The sequence below is a fragment of the Dipodomys ordii genome, unplaced genomic scaffold (genome assembly GCF_000151885.1).
Source record: "Dipodomys ordii isolate 6190 unplaced genomic scaffold, Dord_2.0 Scaffold10, whole genome shotgun sequence".
Classification (NCBI taxonomy): Eukaryota; Metazoa; Chordata; class Mammalia; order Rodentia; family Heteromyidae; genus Dipodomys; species Dipodomys ordii.
The window spans coordinates 861,566-880,690 of NW_012267226.1; the positions used below are offsets into that span (position 1 = coordinate 861,566).

At 44.6% G+C, this 19,125-nt stretch overlaps 1 pseudogene; it reads right to left on the reverse strand.

The window, feature by feature from the left end:
• The window catches only part of LOC105980559, a 121,202-nt pseudogene extending 102,336 nt beyond the window's left edge, over positions 1–18,866 (reverse strand).
• Between the last annotated feature and the right edge of the window lie 259 nt (positions 18,867–19,125).

Here is a 19,125-nt window from a genome sequence, read left to right on the forward strand (position 1 = left end):
GAAGGAAGGAAGGTGGGTCTCTGGGCATGTCTCCAAAGGAAATATGCTAGCTTCCTTAATTTTCTCTTTCTTTTGTAACATTTAAAATGTTATGGTTTGAAGTGAATGGAAGGGAATTATGGAAATTCACTTAAAGCATAAAGTCAGGAAATGGAAAGCCTAGTCAGGTAACCAACTTCCTTGGAGCCCCTATGAACACTATCACTGCACCTTCCCCAGTGCGCTAAGAGTGCTGTTGCACACATCTGAGCTGCAGTTCACACTTGGGATGCCTGAGCACAGATCATGTCTTGCGTGTCTTCATAGCCGTGCCACACAACATTGTACCATGTGCACAGCAAACAGCCAATAATGTGTTACATCACCAGGCCTTCTCAAAAGAGATGGGCATGCCTAGCTACTCAGCAAGCTGAGATCTGAGGATAGACATTCAAATCCAGTACAAATAGAAACATTAGTGAGGTCCTTATCTCTAATGAATCATCAAAACCCCAAATTGGAGGTACAGCTCAAGTGGTAGAGCATCAGCCTTGAATGAAAAAACTAAGGGTCAGCACCCAGGCACTGAGTTCAATTTCTAGTACTGGCACAGAAAGAGACAGACAGATTGTGGGGTGGGGGGTAAAGTTTTAAAAAGGAAGAAAAAAAGAGATTCCTGACATTGGAGAACTATGAAGGCCCATGGACTAGGTGATCAAGGTCAAATTGACAGTAAAAATACATCAACTTTGTGCTAAGAAAGGCATTTACTGTCGCTACCACCTGGACCACCAAGGAAGACGCGACACCGAACTCTTCTCTCTGCAGTTTATTCAGGACCTTTGAGCAATCTTCTGACCCCCAACCCCGGGGAGAATTCCCCACAGCCTTAAGTACCCGCTGGGTAGCCAACCCTGATACGCCACGCCACGTGGGAACCACCAATAGGTTCAGGTGCGCGGAAGCAAGCCAGATTCTTTGCCTTAGCCATATAAGGAGTTGTTTACCACAGAGAGCACTCGCCATCGGGAAGGCAGAGGGCGGAAGCCGGCACCATCTTCCAGGTGCGGCTGCACGCAGCTCTCTACAATTTACTTTTCTAGTTTCCTTCTCCCAAACCCATGAACTTCCATCTCAAATCGAAAACACATGAGATGAATCCCAACAGATTCTAAGGCATTTCTGACTAGGGCTCCTCAAAACCATCCAAGCTGCCCCCAAATAAGGGTAGTCTGAAAAGCTGTCACTGCCAAAAGGAGTCCAAGGAGCCATAGCAACTCAATGTAAAGAGGTTTCCTGGAAGGATTTTATAGAAGTAGAAACAAGCCTGAGAAGACCCAAGGCCCAGCTAAAGTCTCATAGACAGAGCAGGAACCCCAACACACACCTCTTCAGAAAACAAAGATGCTGGGCAAGTAATTTCTAGGTCTCAGAAGGAGGACACTAGCACTTCCAGGCTCACTGCATTTACAACTTGAGCCATCCTTCCAGTGCTGCTTTTTCCTGCTTGTTTTCAAGATAGGAGTCTATTCATATCTTTTTTTATTATTAATACTGGTACTGGTGCTTGGATTTAGGGCCTTATGCTCTCACTTGGCATTTTTCCTCAAGTCTGCTGTTCTACCACTTGAACCACACCTCCATTTCTGGCTTTTTGATAGTTAATCAGAGAGAAGTCTCACAGATTTTTCTGCCTGGGCTGGTGTCAAACTGATTCTCAGATCTCAGCCTCCACTTTAGCTGAGACTACAGGTGTGAGCTACCAGTATCCAACTTTATCTATTCTTCTACAACAGCTCCAAGGACTCCTTGAGATTTATCTACCAGGTAAGAAAGCTTTCTTCCTAGGAAAATTCTATCATCTTCTCAGAGCCTGTCACCACCTCCCCCATAGCCCAAGGGAACCTTGTCCCAGACTGAGCTCCCTTCCCACAGCTTAGTACACTCCTTCCCCGCTTCACAGCTTAGCATGTTCCTTTTCTAGGCAACATTAGGCACATTTAATGAAGACAGTAAATAACCTCCAACCCCCTTACAACCTTGAGATGGCACTTCTCTGGGGCAGCTACCACCATATAAGGGGAACAAGAGCCCCTTAGAGTGACCTTCAGGTCTAGGCAGCTTATCTACTATTTGGACAGCAGCCATAAATCCTAGTCCACCATCATGAAGCCCCTGGCCCTCACAAGTCCACACTAGGGTCTCCACCTCCTAGCCCCTCCTAAACCTCCTAGGTTATATAGGTCATCTCAGACAGCTCAGAAGCCAGCGCATGTTTTCACTTCTCCCTTGTGAGAAAGGGTTTTGCCAGCCCCTTTTCCCAGCAGTAAACCTTTCTTTGTTCTCTGTACCTGCATGTCTGCGTGGTTCTCTGGCAAAGTCTAATTTACCCTATCACTCACCAAAAAGCTGGAAGTGGTGCAGAGACTAAAGAATTAGAATGTTATCTTTAAGCAAAAAAGTTCAGGGGCAGAGCACAGGCTCTGAGTTCAAGCCTCAAAATTGATACCCTCCACCCCCACCCCCGACCCCCACCCCACCCTCCACCCCACCACCACTAAAAAAAAGAAAAAAGATGGGCTGTCCCAAAACCTGACTTAAACCACTTTATATAAAATAAAATCTTAAAAAATCTAAGTTTCAGTGAACCAAAGTCTTCCATTTACCAATACACACAAAAGCATTGAATATTTTTTTATAAATTTTTAAATTTCAAAATAAAATCTGGTGACTGTAAAGTTAGACAAGGAGCTGTTTTTATCAGCCTGAAACATGGAAGGTGGGACAACAGGCTGAAGCTCATATCTACCTCAAAGCACAGATGCTTAGCCAAATTCAGCATCATAAGGCTAAGAAAAAGTCTGACTCAACACACAGTAGACCTATCTGCTATGTGTGTATATATATATTTCTTTTAAAACCCAGCCCGTCCAACCTGCACTCCCAAGATAACCTTCAATGAAATAGATACTGAAGATGTTACTTACTTTATGTGAGAAAAGCATCTTTTCTATCGAAGTAGTTTGCTTCCTTTATGCTTATCTTAAGATAACTGCTTTTCTGAAGAGTTCCTCCTTTGGCACAGTGGTTTGGCCCTTATTAATTACATTTTAGTTTCATGCATCATTTCCTGAGCAGTTTAAGACATCCTGTCTTGAATTTTATTTACATGTCAATTAAGCCACTCCTTTTGCATACTGTGACCTGAGTTCAGCCATTGTGAACAGAGGGGCAGGGCTTTCTGGGATAGGGATAAACAGGGGGCAGCCTGCCTGCTGTTCTGTGTGCCTGTTTGCCAGTTTTGGCTGATGGCACATGCTTCTTATTCCTATGGTACATCCCAACATCCGGAGCTATTTCACACACACACACACACACAATTTATACACAACAAGAACTGTTTTTCCAAGTTATTCTTATTGCAGCTTTAAAGTGAGAAAGTCAGGTGCTGGTGCTGGTGGCTCATGCCTGTAATCGCAGCTACTTAGGAGGCTGAGAGTTGAGGATCCAGATTCAAAGCCAGCCTGGGCAGGAAAGTCTGTGAGACTCTTATCTCCAATAAACCACAAGAACACCAGAAGTGGTGATATGGCTCAAGTGGTAGAGCATCAATTGGTAGAGCACTCGCTCACCTTGAGATGAAAAGCTCAGAGATAGCAACCAGACCCAGAGTTCAAGTCCCACGACTGACCAAAAAAAAAAAAAAAGGTGAGAAAGTCAGGTGTAGTGGCTAACTCTGTCTGTAATCCTAATTACCAGGAGGCAGAGATTGAGAGGGTCACTGTTGGAGGCCATTCCCGCCCCCCCAAAAAAAAATTCAAGGGCTCACATTAACCTATAAAAAAATTAGGTTATGCCAGTTGGTGTATACCTGTTTTCCTAGCTACATGGAAAGTGCAAATAGGAGGATCACAAGCTGAGGCTGGCCTGGGAGAAAAGAGAGACCCATTTGGAAAAATAGCCAAGGCAAAAAGAACTGGGGGCACCACTTATGTGGTAGAATACATGCCTAGCCAATATAAATGAAAATTCACACACACACACCACCACCACCACCGCCAACAACAACAACAACAGAAAATAAGAGAACTAGAGGAAGTTGGGTGCCTATAATCCTAGCTACTCAGGAGACCGACATCTGAGGATCACAGTTTGAAGCCAGACCAGATGGAAAAGTCTCTATGAGACTCTTATCTCCAATTAAGCACTCAAAAGCTGCAAGTGGAGCTAAGTGCTGGTGGCTCATGCCTAGAATTCTGCTACTCAGGAGGCTGAGATCTGAGAATCATGGTTCAAAGAGAGCCTGGGCAGGAAAATTGGTTGAGACTCTTTATCTCCAATTAACAACAAGAAAACCAGAAATGGCGCTGTGACTCAAGTGGTAGAATGTTAGACTTGAGCTGAAGAGTCAGGGATAGTGCCCAGGCCCAGAGTTCAAGGCCCACAACCGACAAAACAAAAACAAAAAAACTTCAAATGGATCTGTGGTTTAAAATGGTAGAGTTGGGGCTGGGAAGGTGGCTCAGTGGTAAAGCACTTATCTTGCATGCATGAGGCCCTGGATTCAATTCCTCAGCACCACATAAGAAAAAAGCCAGAAGTGGTGCTGTGGCTCAAGTGGTAGTGTGCTAGCCTTGAGCTGAAGTGCTAAGGGACAATGCCCAGGCTCAGAGTTCAAGCACTTCTCTTGCATGCATGAGGCCCTGGATTCAATTCCTCAGCACCACATAAATAAAAAGCCAGAAGTGGTGCTGTGGCTCAAGTGGTAGTGTGCTAGCCTTGAGCTGAAGTGCTAAGGGACAATGCCCAGGCTCAGAGTTCAGGCCCCATGACCAGACCCAAAAATAAAATAAAATAAAATGGTAGAGTACTAGGCTTCAGCAAAAAGAGATCAGGGACAGCACCCAAGCCCTGAGTTCAAGCCCCATGACCAACAACAACAAAGAGAGAGAGAGAGAGAGAGAGAGAGAGAGAGAGAGGACTGAGTACCAGCCTTGAGCACAAAAATAAATTAAAGAGGGGCTGGGAAGGTAGTTCAGTGGTAGAGTGCTTGCTTTGCATGCATGAGGCCCTGGGTTCGATTCCTCAGCACCACATAAGCAGAAAAAGCCAGAAGTGGCACTGTGGCTCAAGTGGTAGAATGGTAGCCTTGAGCTGAAGAGCTGAGGAACAGTGCAAGCCCCACGACCAAAAAAAAAAAGTTAAAGAAGAGCATGAAGCCCCAGTACACACACACAGTGTTGGGTTCTGGCTAATCACACCTATAGATATCTTGCAGGAGGCTGAGATATGAGGATCACAATTTAAAGCCAGCCTGGTCAGGAAAGTCAACTCTTTATTTCCCATTAACCAGCAAAAATCTGGAAGTGGAGCTGTACCTCAAGTGGTACATCACCAGCCTTGAGTAAAAATGTTCAGGGACAGAGCCCAGGCTCTCAGTTCAAACCCCAGTACAGGCACAAAGAGACAGAGAGAGGGCTGGAACCAGAGACACACTCACATGGACCTCAAATAATCCAGAAAGTGCCACCTCAGATAATCTGGTAGGCCCAGGCTTTGGCCTTGCCTTCTCCTTCATAGGAAATCTAGAACAGAAAGCAATGGCAAGCAAAGGCAAGAGCAGGCCTGAGGCAAACACATTTTATTCCCACTTCTGAAGGGGGAGTAGGAAGAGGAGGTAACAATTACTGCCACCCACAGCAGCTCTCTCATAAATCCTTATATACCCAGTGCTAGGCAAAGCACAGCTGACAAAGAGAAACTGGATTGTATGCAGAGTTAAGATGGCCCTGCCACATCTACCTCCTTCCCCAAAGCAGAGGCCTTGGCCCTTAGTAGCTTCTGGAACATTAGCTTCTGGAACAGCACATGCCAGACCCTCTGATCAAGTGCCTCTATCCTGGATATGGGCTGGCACAACCAGGGCAGTGACATGACCATGTGAGTCCACTGCTTTATTTTACTGTCTTCAGAAGCAGAAGGGGCACCTAAGGCCCTCCACTGCTTTGTTTTGCTACCTGTCTTCAGAACCAGAAGGGGCACTCAACACCCTTTACCTGGAAGAACAGCTGGATGAGCAAGGGAACAGGGAGAGGGACCACTTAAGACCTCCACGTCCTGAGCCATTCAAGCAGAGATGGAAGTGCACAGAAGTGTCTTCCTCTAGTGTGTGTCTACTGAATCGCTCCTAAGGGAACCTTCCTATGGAAGCCTCTAATATTAGTTCTTGAGCCAGGCTCTCAGGGCTCATACCTGTAATTCTAGCTATTCAGAAAGCTAAGAATGAGGATTGAGGTTCCAAGCCAGTCCAGGGCAAGAATGTCCATGAGATTCTTATCTCCATTTAGCCACCCAAATTCTACTAGGAGAGCTGTGGCTCAAAGACAGAGCAAGAGCATTAAAAAAGCTAAGGGACAGTAAGTGTCCAGGCCCTGAGTTCAAGCCCCAGTACTCTCAGACACACACAAAATAGTTCCTTAAGGGGCTGGGAAGGTGGCTCAGTGGTAGAGCGCTTGCCTTGCATGCCTGAGGCCCTGGGTTTGATTCCTCAGCACCACATTAGCAAAAAGAAAAAAGCCGGAAGTGGCGCTGTGGCTCAGGTGGTAGAGTGCTAGCCTTGAGTGAAGAGCTGAGGGACAGCGTCCAGGCCCAGAGTTCAGGCCCCACAACCGGACCAAAAAAAAAAAAAAGTTCCTTAAAAACAGCAAAAAAAAAAAAAAACATAAAAAAAAATCACAGTGTGGTGTTGGTGGCTCAAACCTGTAAGGCTAACTATTAGGAGGCTGAGATCTAAGAATCCTGGATCAAAACTGAGCCTGGACATGCAGGTCCAGAAGACTCATCTCCAGTTAACTAGAAAGCTGGAAGTGGAGCTGTGGCTAAAGTGGTAGAGTACTAGCCTTGGGTTAAACAAACAAAGGGGCAGTGTACAAGCCTTGAGTTCAAGCTACAAGACTTACATAAGCACAAAATTAATTCACACACACATACACACAATCACACAAGGCATGCACACATATAACCTCTCTCAGTACTCACAATGGTACTGCAGAATTTACAAAGTGCTTTCCTATTGCCCTGCAGCACTGGGGCTTCTGGTATTATCCCCATTTTCAAGGGGAGTCAGGGTGTCTGCAGTCACTGGCTGCTCTGAGGACAGCCATCTGGACAGCAGACATGGCTGCCAGCTCCAGGTTTCCCTCTGACTGGCCCCGTCTCCTCATTTCTCATCCTGTCTCCTGTCTGTTTCCTGGACATTCAGTTTAACCAGGAGGGGATGGAGGCCATGACCTGAGGCTGAGCCTCCTCCATCACTGTCCTGAAGATGGCTAAGGAAGTCTCATTCCTAAGAGCTCCAGTGTATGATGAACACACTGAGATGTGTGGTAATTTTTTTAAAAATGCTTTGTGCCTATCTGACCAATTTTGAAAAAAAAATTAGTCCCCCTTTATTAGGTTTTAAAGAGAAGGGTTGCTGGGCACCAGGGACTCACATCTAAAATCCTAGCTAATCAGAAGATTGAGATCTGGACATTCAGGGTTCCAACACAGCCTGCACAGGTAAAGTCCAAGAGACTCTTATCTCCAACAAACTACCAAAAAGCTGCATGTGGAGCTGTGGCTCAAGTGGTAGATTCCTATCCTTGAGCAAAAGAAGTTCAGGGACAGCTCTCGCATCCTGAGTTCAAGCTCTAAGACCAGCACACACACACACACACACACACACACACACACACACACCACACACACACACACACACACACATACACACACACACACGAAATGTTTTAGTTTGAATAGGTTTAGGTAAAGCAGGCTCTGTGATTCCCACCAGGGCTGAGGTTATCCATGAAACACTAGACTAGATTCTATATTAAATAGGCATACAGTCATAAAGGTCAGTTAATCAAACAGAAAAAGAAGATAAGCACCCTAATTTGTTTATCAGGTTTCAATATTTAAAAGGAGAAGCATCTCATTGATACTGTTTGAAGGGAAGGTTTGATCTTCAAAATTCAGATGAAAACTGCCAGTGACTCACACCTGTAAATCTAGCTGCTTAAGAAGTTTAGAGCTGAGAATTGTGGTTCAAAGCCAGCCCAGGTAGGAAAGTCCATTGACATTTTTTTTACATCAGTAAGGTAAGGAGTACATTTCTCTTCTTTTGATGTTTTCTTATTGTAAAATAACTGTACAGAGGGGTTACAGTTACATAAGTAAGGTAATGAGTACATTTCCTATCCACTCTTTCCTCAATTAACTACCAAAAAAATAAAAGCCAGAAGTTGTGATTCACCAGCCTTGAGCAAAAAAGCTAAGAGACAGTGTCTAGGCTCCCGGAGTTCAAGCCTCAGTAAGAGAACCAAAAACAACAACAAATGAAAACAACAAAAAACATTTTTCTCAGGATTTTTTTTGCCAGTCCTAGGGCTTGAACTCAAGGACTGTCTCTTAGCTTTTTTTGCTAAAGGCTAAAGCACCATTTCTGGGTTTTTCTGTTTATGTGGCACTGAGGAATAGAACCCAAGGCTTCATGCATGCTAGGCAAGCACTCTACCACTAAGCCACATTCCCAGCCCTCAGCAATCTTTTAGCAAAGAGAACAGGTACCAATTTGGTCCCTTATAAACACTCTTCAGGGATCTGATGGTTTGAAGAAGTATCTATGGGACGTAGAGGAAAATAAAGTCTGGATGCCCTGAACTAGTTGTATGGCCTCTAAAATGCATCCTCTGCCCTCTCTCTGATGAAGAACTTTGAAGAAGAGTTGTCAAGCCTCTAGCAAACAGGGCCCATCAATCCAAGAAAGGTTTAGCCCTCTTTTTTTAGGGGGGGGTCCAGTCATCGGGCCTGAACTCTGGGCCTGGGCACTGTCCCTCAGCTCTTCAGCTCAAGGCTAGTGCTCTACCACTTGAGCCACAGCGCCACTTCTGGCTTTTTTCTTTTTGCTTATGTGGTGCTGAGGAATTGAACCCAGGGCCTCATGCATGCAAGGCAAGCACTCTACCACTGAGCCACCTTCCCAGCCCAGGTTTAGCCCTCTTTGGACTCCTAATTAGCTAATTTTTCATTAGTCTAATCTACTCTTTTATACTTTAAAAATCCTCTATGTTAACCTGGCTGAACCCTAACTGTAAATTCTAAAGTGTGTCTACTACAGAGGGTCTAGGTTAGAGAACCCACACTGGGTAAAGCAATGGCATCTCTATCACACTTACTAAGCACCAGGCACTACACTAGTCCAAGTGTTGTGTGTGTGTGTGTGTGTGTGTATAAACTCATTTAATCCTAAAAACCATCCCATGAAGTACTAAGTACTAAAATTATGTCCATTTTATTGGAGAGGGTCATCGCTAATCAGCCAGGACAGGAAAGTCTGTGAGATTCTTATCTCTAATTAACCACCAAAAGAGAGAAAGGAGCTGTGACTCAAGTGGTAGAGCACAAGCCTTGAGTAAAAGAGGTCAGGGACAATGCCCAAACCCAAAACTCAAGTCAGGGAGGACCCCCCTCAAAAAATTGAAGAAATGACAAAAGAAAGAGACTAAGAAATGTATTCAGGCTGGGCACTGATGCCTCACACCTGTAAATACTAACTACTCAGGAGGCTAAGATCTGAGGATCATACCTCAAAGCCAGCTTGGGCAAGAAAGTCCATGAGACTCTTACCTCTAATTAGCCATCAAAAACCCAGAAGTAGAACTGTGGCTCAAGTGGTAAAGCTCTAGCCTTGACCAGAAAAATTTAGGGAGAGCACACAGGTTCTGAGTTCAAGCCCCAGGACCAGCACCAAAAAATAAATAAAGTATCAGAGTAAAGCCAGGATCAAACGCAGACAAAATGGAGGTCTTGAAAGGTTGGTATTAAGGCAGGATGAGAACGAGGTAAGGAGAGAGGTGGCAGTGAGGAAGGTAGTCTGAAAGGTACCAGATGGCCTTTATTGTGCTCTCAAGGTCATGTCTGAAATTATCTGTCTAGCAGCAGTCCAGCAAGTCCTCACGGCCAGAGACTGTGTTCTTCCCTCTAAGAATGTCAAGTACTTAGCAGAGAGCCAGCCTGGGGTACATTTTAGTATTCAGTAAGAAACTGATGGATGATTGACATGTAAATGGAGCAGAACCATAGACCCACACAGCAGCCCTCCAACAGGCTGAGACTCCACAGCAAGGCCTGGACCTGGAGTGTACACATCATTACCAGGATTGTCCTGGGCTTCTCCCTGACTCACCTGGCTCAGGTATAAACACCTGACAGAAGTGAACAAAACAATTAGCTTGTCCTCTGTCAACATTTGAGACAGCAAAGCTGGCTGCATGACTTAGCTACTGAACACAGTGTTCCATGAACTGCAAGGTAGAGTCTAGGCAGATCCAGCCCTGCCTGTGGCCCAGCTTCTCCCAAACCTGGGGACCCTGACTATTCCTTACTCCTTGCTGTTTTCCCAGTCTGGACCCCTTCCTGGCCTTTAGGGCCTGACTGAACCATCACATTTCCCTTGAAAATAGTCAGGGCTTCCTCTTTCAGGAGGCCTGGCTCTACCATGCACTCACACACACCTGTACTCACAACAGCCGGAGACCATACTACATTCTGGGGTTAGGACTTCAGGCTCTGCAGGCCAGTCAGCATTTGAGCAGCCAGTTGTGTGGCCCTGAGTGAAACATATCTCCTGCCTTACACTTAGTATACTCATCTATTAAATGGAAAATTATGGTCCATATATTATTAGGCTGCTGTGATCATGAGCAGGGTACCAGATGCTGAGACCTGCGATCCAAATTACTGAAGAGGTTTGATAAGGAGGATCACAGTTCCAAATCAATCCAGGCAGAAAAATCTGCAAGGTTTCATCTACATGAAGGGCAGTGTGTGCCTGTGATGAAGAATGGGAGTCTAGAGTAAGTGAATCACATTCAGGCATTCACTCAGGCAGGAAGTGAGATCCTACTGTAAACATCAACCAGTAAAAACAGGGATGTAGACATAGCTCAATTGATAGAGCACCATCCTAACAAACATGAGGCTCTAGAGTCCAAACGTCAGAACCCCCAACCCCCTAGAGAAAAAGAACAATAATATACAGAGTACTTAACACTGCACATGGCAAAACAGCCAGCAACAACAATCATATATGATGAATGTCCTGAGCTCAGATGTTGCAGATTATTGGGCATCTGGACTCCTGAAGGTGGGTACAGTAGATGAATAAAAGGATCCATTCTCCCTCCACACCAGCTGCTGCTCTCCCTGGCTCCATTGCTTCCTTCATGTTCCTCAGTTACCTTCCATCAGTGCTTCCATCATCCTCTGCTTACAACTACCCACAACCACAAGAATTCTCCAAGTGGATTTAACATCTAATATTAGCTTTGAGTTTCAGTTGAAACACTATATACAGCAAGGAAAAGGTGCTTTTTTTTTATTGTGAAAATACTGTACAATTACATGGGCAAGATAATGAGTACATTTCTTATCAAGCATTGTAGCCTCCTCCTTTGTTTCCCCTTCCCATCCCCCCCAGCCCTCCTCCCCCCACCACCAAAGTTGTAAAGTTCATTTTCGACAAAACGATTTGTATGGCTCATTGTTGCAATGGGTCCACCTGTATCCCTAGTTAAACGATTTGTTTTTTCCCTTCCCCTCCACAAATTATAACAACATCAAATAAAGTGAAAGCAGGGGTTATACCGTGGGAGAAGGACATACAAAGCAACAAAGAAATAATCTTATAAATGTGTTAGAAACAATCATATGAAAGAATAAAACATTTGAATACATATCTTAACATCAACTTAACTGACCTTTTCTGCTTGACTCAGTCATATACTAGTTATTGCCAATAAAGGAAACCATGGGACCTATGTTTCTTTGAGCCTGGCTTCCTTCACTTAATATAATTTTTCCAAGTCTTTACATTTCCTAACATATGGGGCAATGTCATTCTTTCTGATGGAGGCATAGAATTCCATTGTATATATATACCACATTTTCTTGATCCATTCATCTACTGAGGGACATCTGGGTTGGTTCCATATCTTAGCTATGGTAAATAATGCTGCAATAAATACAGTCATGCAGGTAGCTTTAGTGTGGTCTTGTTTGTAAACATTTGGGTAAATGCCCAAAAGTAGGATTGGTGGGTCATAGGGGAGCTCTATGTGGAGTCTTTTGAGGAACCTCCATACTCTTTCCAAAGTGCTTGAACAAGTTTACATTCCCACCAACAATGCCTAAGGTTCCCTTCTGTCCACATCCCCTCCAGCATCTGTTGTTATTAGAGTTCTTGATTTTAGCCATTCTAACTGGGGTGAGGTGGTATCTCAATGTTGTTTTCATTTGCATTTCTTTTATGGCTAGAGAGGTTGAGCATTTCTTCATGTGTCTATTGGCCATCCTTCTTTCTTCTTCAGAGAAGTTTCTCTTTAAGTCTTTAGCCCACTTATTTATCCGGCTGTTGTTTCTTTGAAGATTTGTTGTAAGGGGATTTAATTTTTTGGGCTCCAGGTATATTTTAGATATGAGACCCTTGTCTGTTGTATGGCTAGTGAAGATCTTCTCCCAATCTATGGGCTTTCTATTGATCTTGCTATGTCCTTTGCCATGCAGAAGCTCTGCAATTTCATGCAATCCCATTTGTCCAATCTTTCCTTGATTTGTTGTGTTTCTGGGTCTCTATTAAGAAAATTTCAGCCTGCGCCAAGGAGACCTAGGGTTTCTCCTATTCCATCCTGAAATGTTTTCAGTGTCTGCTTTGACTCCGAAGTCTTTGATCCACTTGGAGTTGATTCTAGTGCAGGGTGATATATAAGGATCTAGCTTTAGTTTTCTACAAGTAGTTAACCAATTTTGGCAGCACCATTTACTGAAGAGGCTATCTTTCTGCCATTCTATTTTTTTAGCTCCCTTATCGAAGATTAGATGGCTATAGGTCTGTAGGTTCATTGCTGGGTCTTCAATTCTATTCCATTGGTCCTGAGGTCTGTTCTTTTGCCAGTACCAAGCTGTTTTGATTACTATGGCTTTATAGTCGAGTTTGAAATTTGGTATTGATATTCCTCCAGCACTATTCTTTCTATTGAGGATCGTTTTTGATATTCGGGAAAAGGTGCTTTTTAATTTTATTTTTTCTTGTTAGCGTGGCTTTTGTGTTTTCTAAATTGGCTAATGAATCATAGTGAAACCCATCAATGGGAATTCAGTTACTGAACTTGTTACTTGTTTTGGCTAGAAATGTTATTCATGTAATAAATAACAATATGAGAGACAATTAACACACACACACACACACACACACACACACACACACACACAGAACCCAACCTTCTGATAGCCTCCCTTCCTCCTTAAGTCCAACTTCTATTGCCCAGTCATCAGAGCACTGTGACCGGTCCCTCATCCACCACTGCAATTACTCTCTAGCATATATTAACAGAACTTTCAGTGGCTCTGCTTCACCTGTTATAGCTGGAATAGGTCCCCCTACCACATGAGAGGCCCAGTCATACTGCATACACACGACTACAACCTTGATCTTCCTCAGGATCACCTTAAAATTTACTCACTCCTTTACCCAGGCACCAGTGGCTCATGCCACTGGTAGGCTGAGATCTGTGGGTCGTGATTCAAAGACAGCCAAGGTAGGAAAGTCTATGACTCTTTTCTCCAGTGAACCACCAGAAAACCAGAAATGAAGCTGTGGCTCAAGTGGCAGAGCACCAGCCTTGAACAAAAATGCTAAGGGACAGCACTCAGGCCCTAAGTTCAAGCTTCAGTATTGGCACCAAAAACAAGATGAAACAAAACAAAACAAAAAGATACCTCATTACTTGCAGATACCTTTTCAGATCTCCACAGCATGATCTCTTCTTATTACAATACTCAGCTGATCCCCTCTCCCAGTGGGAATTATTCTATGTCCTGCCTTGCATGCTGTAGCACTGTGGTGTCCCCTATTAGACTGAGAGCATTTGGGCTTTTTTTTTTTGTTGATTTGTTTGTTTTTGCGAGTCCTTGGGCTTGAACTTCCTGGCATGTTAGAAAGCTCCAGTGAGCTCTGAGGACCCAAACTTGCTGGACACAGCACTCTTTTTCTCTTTTCTTTTTGCATGCCAGTACTTGGCACTGACCCTTAGGTTTTGTATGTTTGTTTGTTTGTTTTGCTGAAGGCTGGTGGTGCTCTATCACTTGAGCAAAGCTCCACTTCCCACTTTTTGCTAGTTAACTGAAGATGAGAATTCTCATGGACTTTCTACCTGGGCTGACTTCTAACCATGTTCCTCCTATCTTGGCCTCCCAAGCAGCTAGGATTACAGGCTTGAGGTCCCCGGGGATGCCCAGCTGTGGTCTTACTTTTTCACCAACATTTGGGGTGGCTTGGACAAGGAAACATAGGAAGTACCATCTCTGCTTGGAAAGCTGTTTCCTCTCTCATTCTCTTGGATCCTAACATTCCCCCAATCACAGGAATGCACATTCTGGAGTTTTCTGACCTGCTAGGAAGTACAAGGCAGAGAACAAAGTTGACTGTTACCCACATTGTTGTTAATAAGGCCACAACAGCTCTCAACATGGCTGAAACAAGCTGCATTAGACATAAAAGGCTTCAGACTCAGAAGCCTAGAAACAGAGAGAACGGAGAAAGGAAAATGGTTTTTGCATTACAGCAGACATCAGAATATAAACTTGAGAAGTCAGTTCAGTGGCCAAGGACAATATATTTATTTATTTATTTATTTATTTTGGTCGGTCATGGGGCCTGAACTCTAGGCCTGGGCTCTTCAGCTCAGAGATAGCGCTCTTCCACTTGAGCCACATCACCACTTCTGGCTTTTTTTTCCTGCTTATGTGATACTGATGAAGCGAACCCAGGGCCTCATGCATGTGAGGCAAGCACTCTACCACTGAACCACCTTCCCAGCCCCAATATATTTATTTTTCTAAGCAATCACTTCCTCCTCTGGAAAGTATATTGATCTTTGAGTCAGAAGGCTCCATCTCAGTGCACTGGCTTTATGACTGTGTGTCACTCAGCTCTTTGAATGTAGATTTCAGATTTCAAAGCTGGGGGGGACCATAACAAGCAGCCCATAAGCCCTATCCTACCTCACAGAAAACCCACTGGAAATTTGTAGGTGATGAAGCAGAGCTCTAAACTCAAATGTCTCCCACTGCTGACTGGCTTCCTGAGAGGGTAAAGCACCCAGGTTTGGAACCACAAAGGAGGGGGGCTAGTACTGTGGCCATCTGAAGACATTAGGCCTCTCTAGAGAAACAGTTGCTATGCAGGTCCAGCATTTTTGAGGAGACTAGAACCTAATCCAGCTGGTTGGCTTTCTGACTTTTCCCTAAAAGCAAGAAGATTATGTCCTATATATGCATATATATATATATATGTGCGTGTGTGTGTGTGTGTGTGTGTGTATTACACACACACACACACACACGCTCAGCCCATGTTATGCTACTGGCATGTTACTAACATTTAAAAATAGAAACATCCAGCAAAGTACCAGTGGCTTATATCTGTTATCTTAGCAACTCAGGGGGTTGAGATCTGAGCATCATGATTTGAAGCCAGCCTGAGCAAGAAAGTCCATGAGACTCTTATCTCCAAATAACCACCAAAAAGGGCAGAAGTATGGCTCAAGTGGTAGAGTGCTAGCTTGAGCAAAAAAAGCCCAGGGACAGCATCTAGGCCCTGAGTTCAAGCCTAGAACTGGCACACATACAAAAAAGAGATATTCAACTACTGTCTCAAACCTGTAATCATAGCTATTCAGGAGCTGAGATCTGAAGATCAAGATTGAAAGCCAGCCCAAGCAGGGAATTCCTTGAGACTCTTACCTCCAATTAACCACCAAAAAGCCAGAAACAGTGCTGGGCTTCAAGTGATACAGTATCAGCCTTGAGTGAAAATGCTAAGGGACAGCACCTAGGCCCTGAGTTTCAATCCCCAGTATAGTACTAAATAAATAAATAAATAAATATTCAATCAGTGAAGATTAGCAGTGGTTAAGTTGCATAAAACATCTCTACCTTACAACTAACCCAAAAGCCACTGGTTTGCATCTAGTGTAACAAGATGCATATAGGACTTTTATTTTTAATGTGAAGATCAGATGAACTAATAAAACAAGATCTTAAAGAAAACAGCTCCTGAAGAGCTGAGGAACAGCGCCCAGGCCCAGAGTTCAGCCCCATAACTGGACCCAAAAAAAGAAAGAAAGAAAGAAAACAGCTCCTAATAAAATAGTAATAAAATAGCCAGTCAGCCAAATTGTCAACCAAGAACAGAATCTGTTTCAAGATGAGAATCATTAACTTTTTGGTAAAGTTAGATGGCAAATTTAGAAACTGATTATTTCACAAATAAAGACATGGATGCACATATATATTTTCACTGTCAGCAACTGACTTAGATCAACACTCAGGAGGAAACTACCAAAAAGGAATGGTTTTTCAGTTGAGAACACACATTACTCCAAAGTAGCAGGAAGTCACTTTCACACATCCCCTTCCAGATGTTTCAACCTGTTCTCTTTATTTAAGAAAACCCCTTTCCTCCAAAAACCCCACCACCTCTGTGCTCAGCAACCTGCTTCCCAAGGTGTTATCTGTACCCCACAGAGGAGGCCCACATGGACATATAATCCTGGCAAACCAGCTCTTGGCTCCCACATAGCCTGTGTGACAGGCTCTAATCACTGCCCTGGCATTGTCACCAAGCACTTGAAGAGCTTTCTAGAGCAAACAGCAACTAATGCAAACAGTGAAGGTCAAAGCTAAAGTCCTATACACATGATCCCCATGCTAACTCAAAGTACAAGGAAAGGAAAGGGTGTTGTGCTCGGACTCAAGACCCCCCGAAAGATCACTAGAGGCCACAGGGCTGCCAATAGGGCTAAAACTTCTTCCTTATTTTTAATTGCTTTCCCTTCTGCTGTCAACAAGGCACGCTCCCAATATATAGCTCCGTGCACATGTGCAGTGGCAAAGGCATAGCAACTATCAGTGTACACAGTTAGTTTCTTGTCTTTACCCAGCATTAATGCTTTTGTCAGTGCCACTTGTTCAGCTCATTGGGCAGACACCCCAGCTGGCAAGGGCTCAGCCCATATCACTTCTTTTTCATCTATCACTGCTGCCCAGCATACCTTTTCCCTTCCTGTACGAAACTATTCCCATCTGTGTACCAGACATAGTCTGCATCCCACAGGGGCTGGTCCTGAAGGTCTTTCCATATACTGTGCAGGGCAGCCAGAATTTCCATACAATTGTCGAGTGGAATCTCCAAGTCAGGATCTGGTAGGGTAGCTGGGTTCAGGACAGATAGACCCTGGAAGGTGATTCTAGGTGGGTTAATTAAGAGTCCTTGATAATGGTTGAGCTGGGCACTGCTGAGCCAATGGTCTGGGGGTTGTTTTAGAACCCCTTCAATCTCATGGGGGGTGGTTACTGTCAGCTCCTGTCCAAAAGTTATTTTATCAGCATCCTTTAGCAACAAGGCTGTGGCTGCTATCATTCTCAGACAAGGTGGCCAGCCATCTGCCACGGGATCTAATTTCTTTGATAAATATGCCACAGAGTGGTGCCATGGCCCTAGGTACTGGATCAATACCCCCTTAGCCACTCCTTTTCTCTCGTCCACATATAAGTGGAAAGTCTTGGTAATGTCATGTAATCCCAGAGCCGGGAATGTTAGCAGAGCCTTTTTAACTTGTTGAAAGGCGTTTCCCATCTCCTGCATCCATTGCCAGGGTTCTTTGTCTTTAGTGGCCTCATATAGGGATTTGGCCAGTTCTGTGAAGCCTGAGATCAGCCTACAGAATCCCGCAGATCCCAGAAACTCTCGGACCTGGCAGGGGTCCTGGGGAGTTGGTATCTTAAGTACTGTCTCTTTCCTGGCCTTCAACAGCTACCTCTGGTCCCCTTTCAGGGTATATCCCAGGTAACTTACTTCTTGTCTGCAGATCTGGCCTTTCTTAGATGAGGCCTGATATCCTAGTTCCCCCAAGGTTCAGAGCCTTGCTTTGGTTCCCTGTAGGCAGTCTTCCTTATCTCAGGCAGCAACCAGGAAGTGTCCATGTACTGCAGGACGGTTAACTCACGGTGCTTAGAGTGGAACTTACTTAGGTCTTCATGGAACACTTCATAGAAGATCATGGGGGAGTTTTTATACCCCTGTGGCAACCTGGTCCATGTTTGCTGGCCACTGATTCCTTCCTCTGGGTTGCTCCATTCAAAGTCAAACAAATCCTGGCTCTTAGGAGCCAAGGGTAGGCAAAAGAAAGCATCTTTCAAGTTCAATACTGTGCACCACTGCTGTTGAGGTGAAAGGAAACTAAGAAGCATGTATGGATTAGGAACAGTGGGATAAATGTCCATTACTCTCTTGTTTACCTCTCGTAGGTCCTGTACTAGACGGTAATCATTGGAGTGAGGCTTTCGGATGGGCAGCAGAGGGGTGTTCCACAATGACTGACAGGGTCTCAGTACCCCTAATTCCCAAAGTCTGCAGCTGTGAGGGGTTATTCCCATCCATGCCTCTCAGGTCATGGGGTACTGTCGAACCCTGACAGGGTCAACTCCAGGCTTTAGCTCAACATAGATTGCTGGTCGATGTCTGGCTAACCCCATTCCCCCAGTCTCTGCCCAAGCCTCGGGAAATGCTTGTAGCCACTGATCTAGGTCGTTGTTGGAGGCCCGGGGTAGTTGGTGCAGTCAGTAATCATCCTCCAACTTAAGAGTGAGGACCCCTTTGGGGTCCATTATTAAGGCCCTGTCTGATTGAAAATGTATCTGAGCTCCAACTTTTGTGAGGAGGTCCCTACCCGCAATGGATATGGGCATTCAGGGATGACCAGGAATGAGTGGGATACCCAGCTCATGCCTAGGTCAACTGTTCTTCAGGTAGTTCATTGACATTTATTCATCCCAGTGACCCCTTGAATCCTGGATGCCTTTTCAGGGAGCTTGCCAAGAGGTTCAAGGAGCATGGAGTGTTGGGCTCCCATATCCACCAGGAACTGCAGTGAGGTCCCTTCCACCCTAAGTGTTACCCTGGGCTCGGGGAAGGGAGCCGAACCCTGACCTCCTTATTCCTGGTCTGAATCTTTCATGGTCAAAACAGCGGGAGGCTTTGGCAGG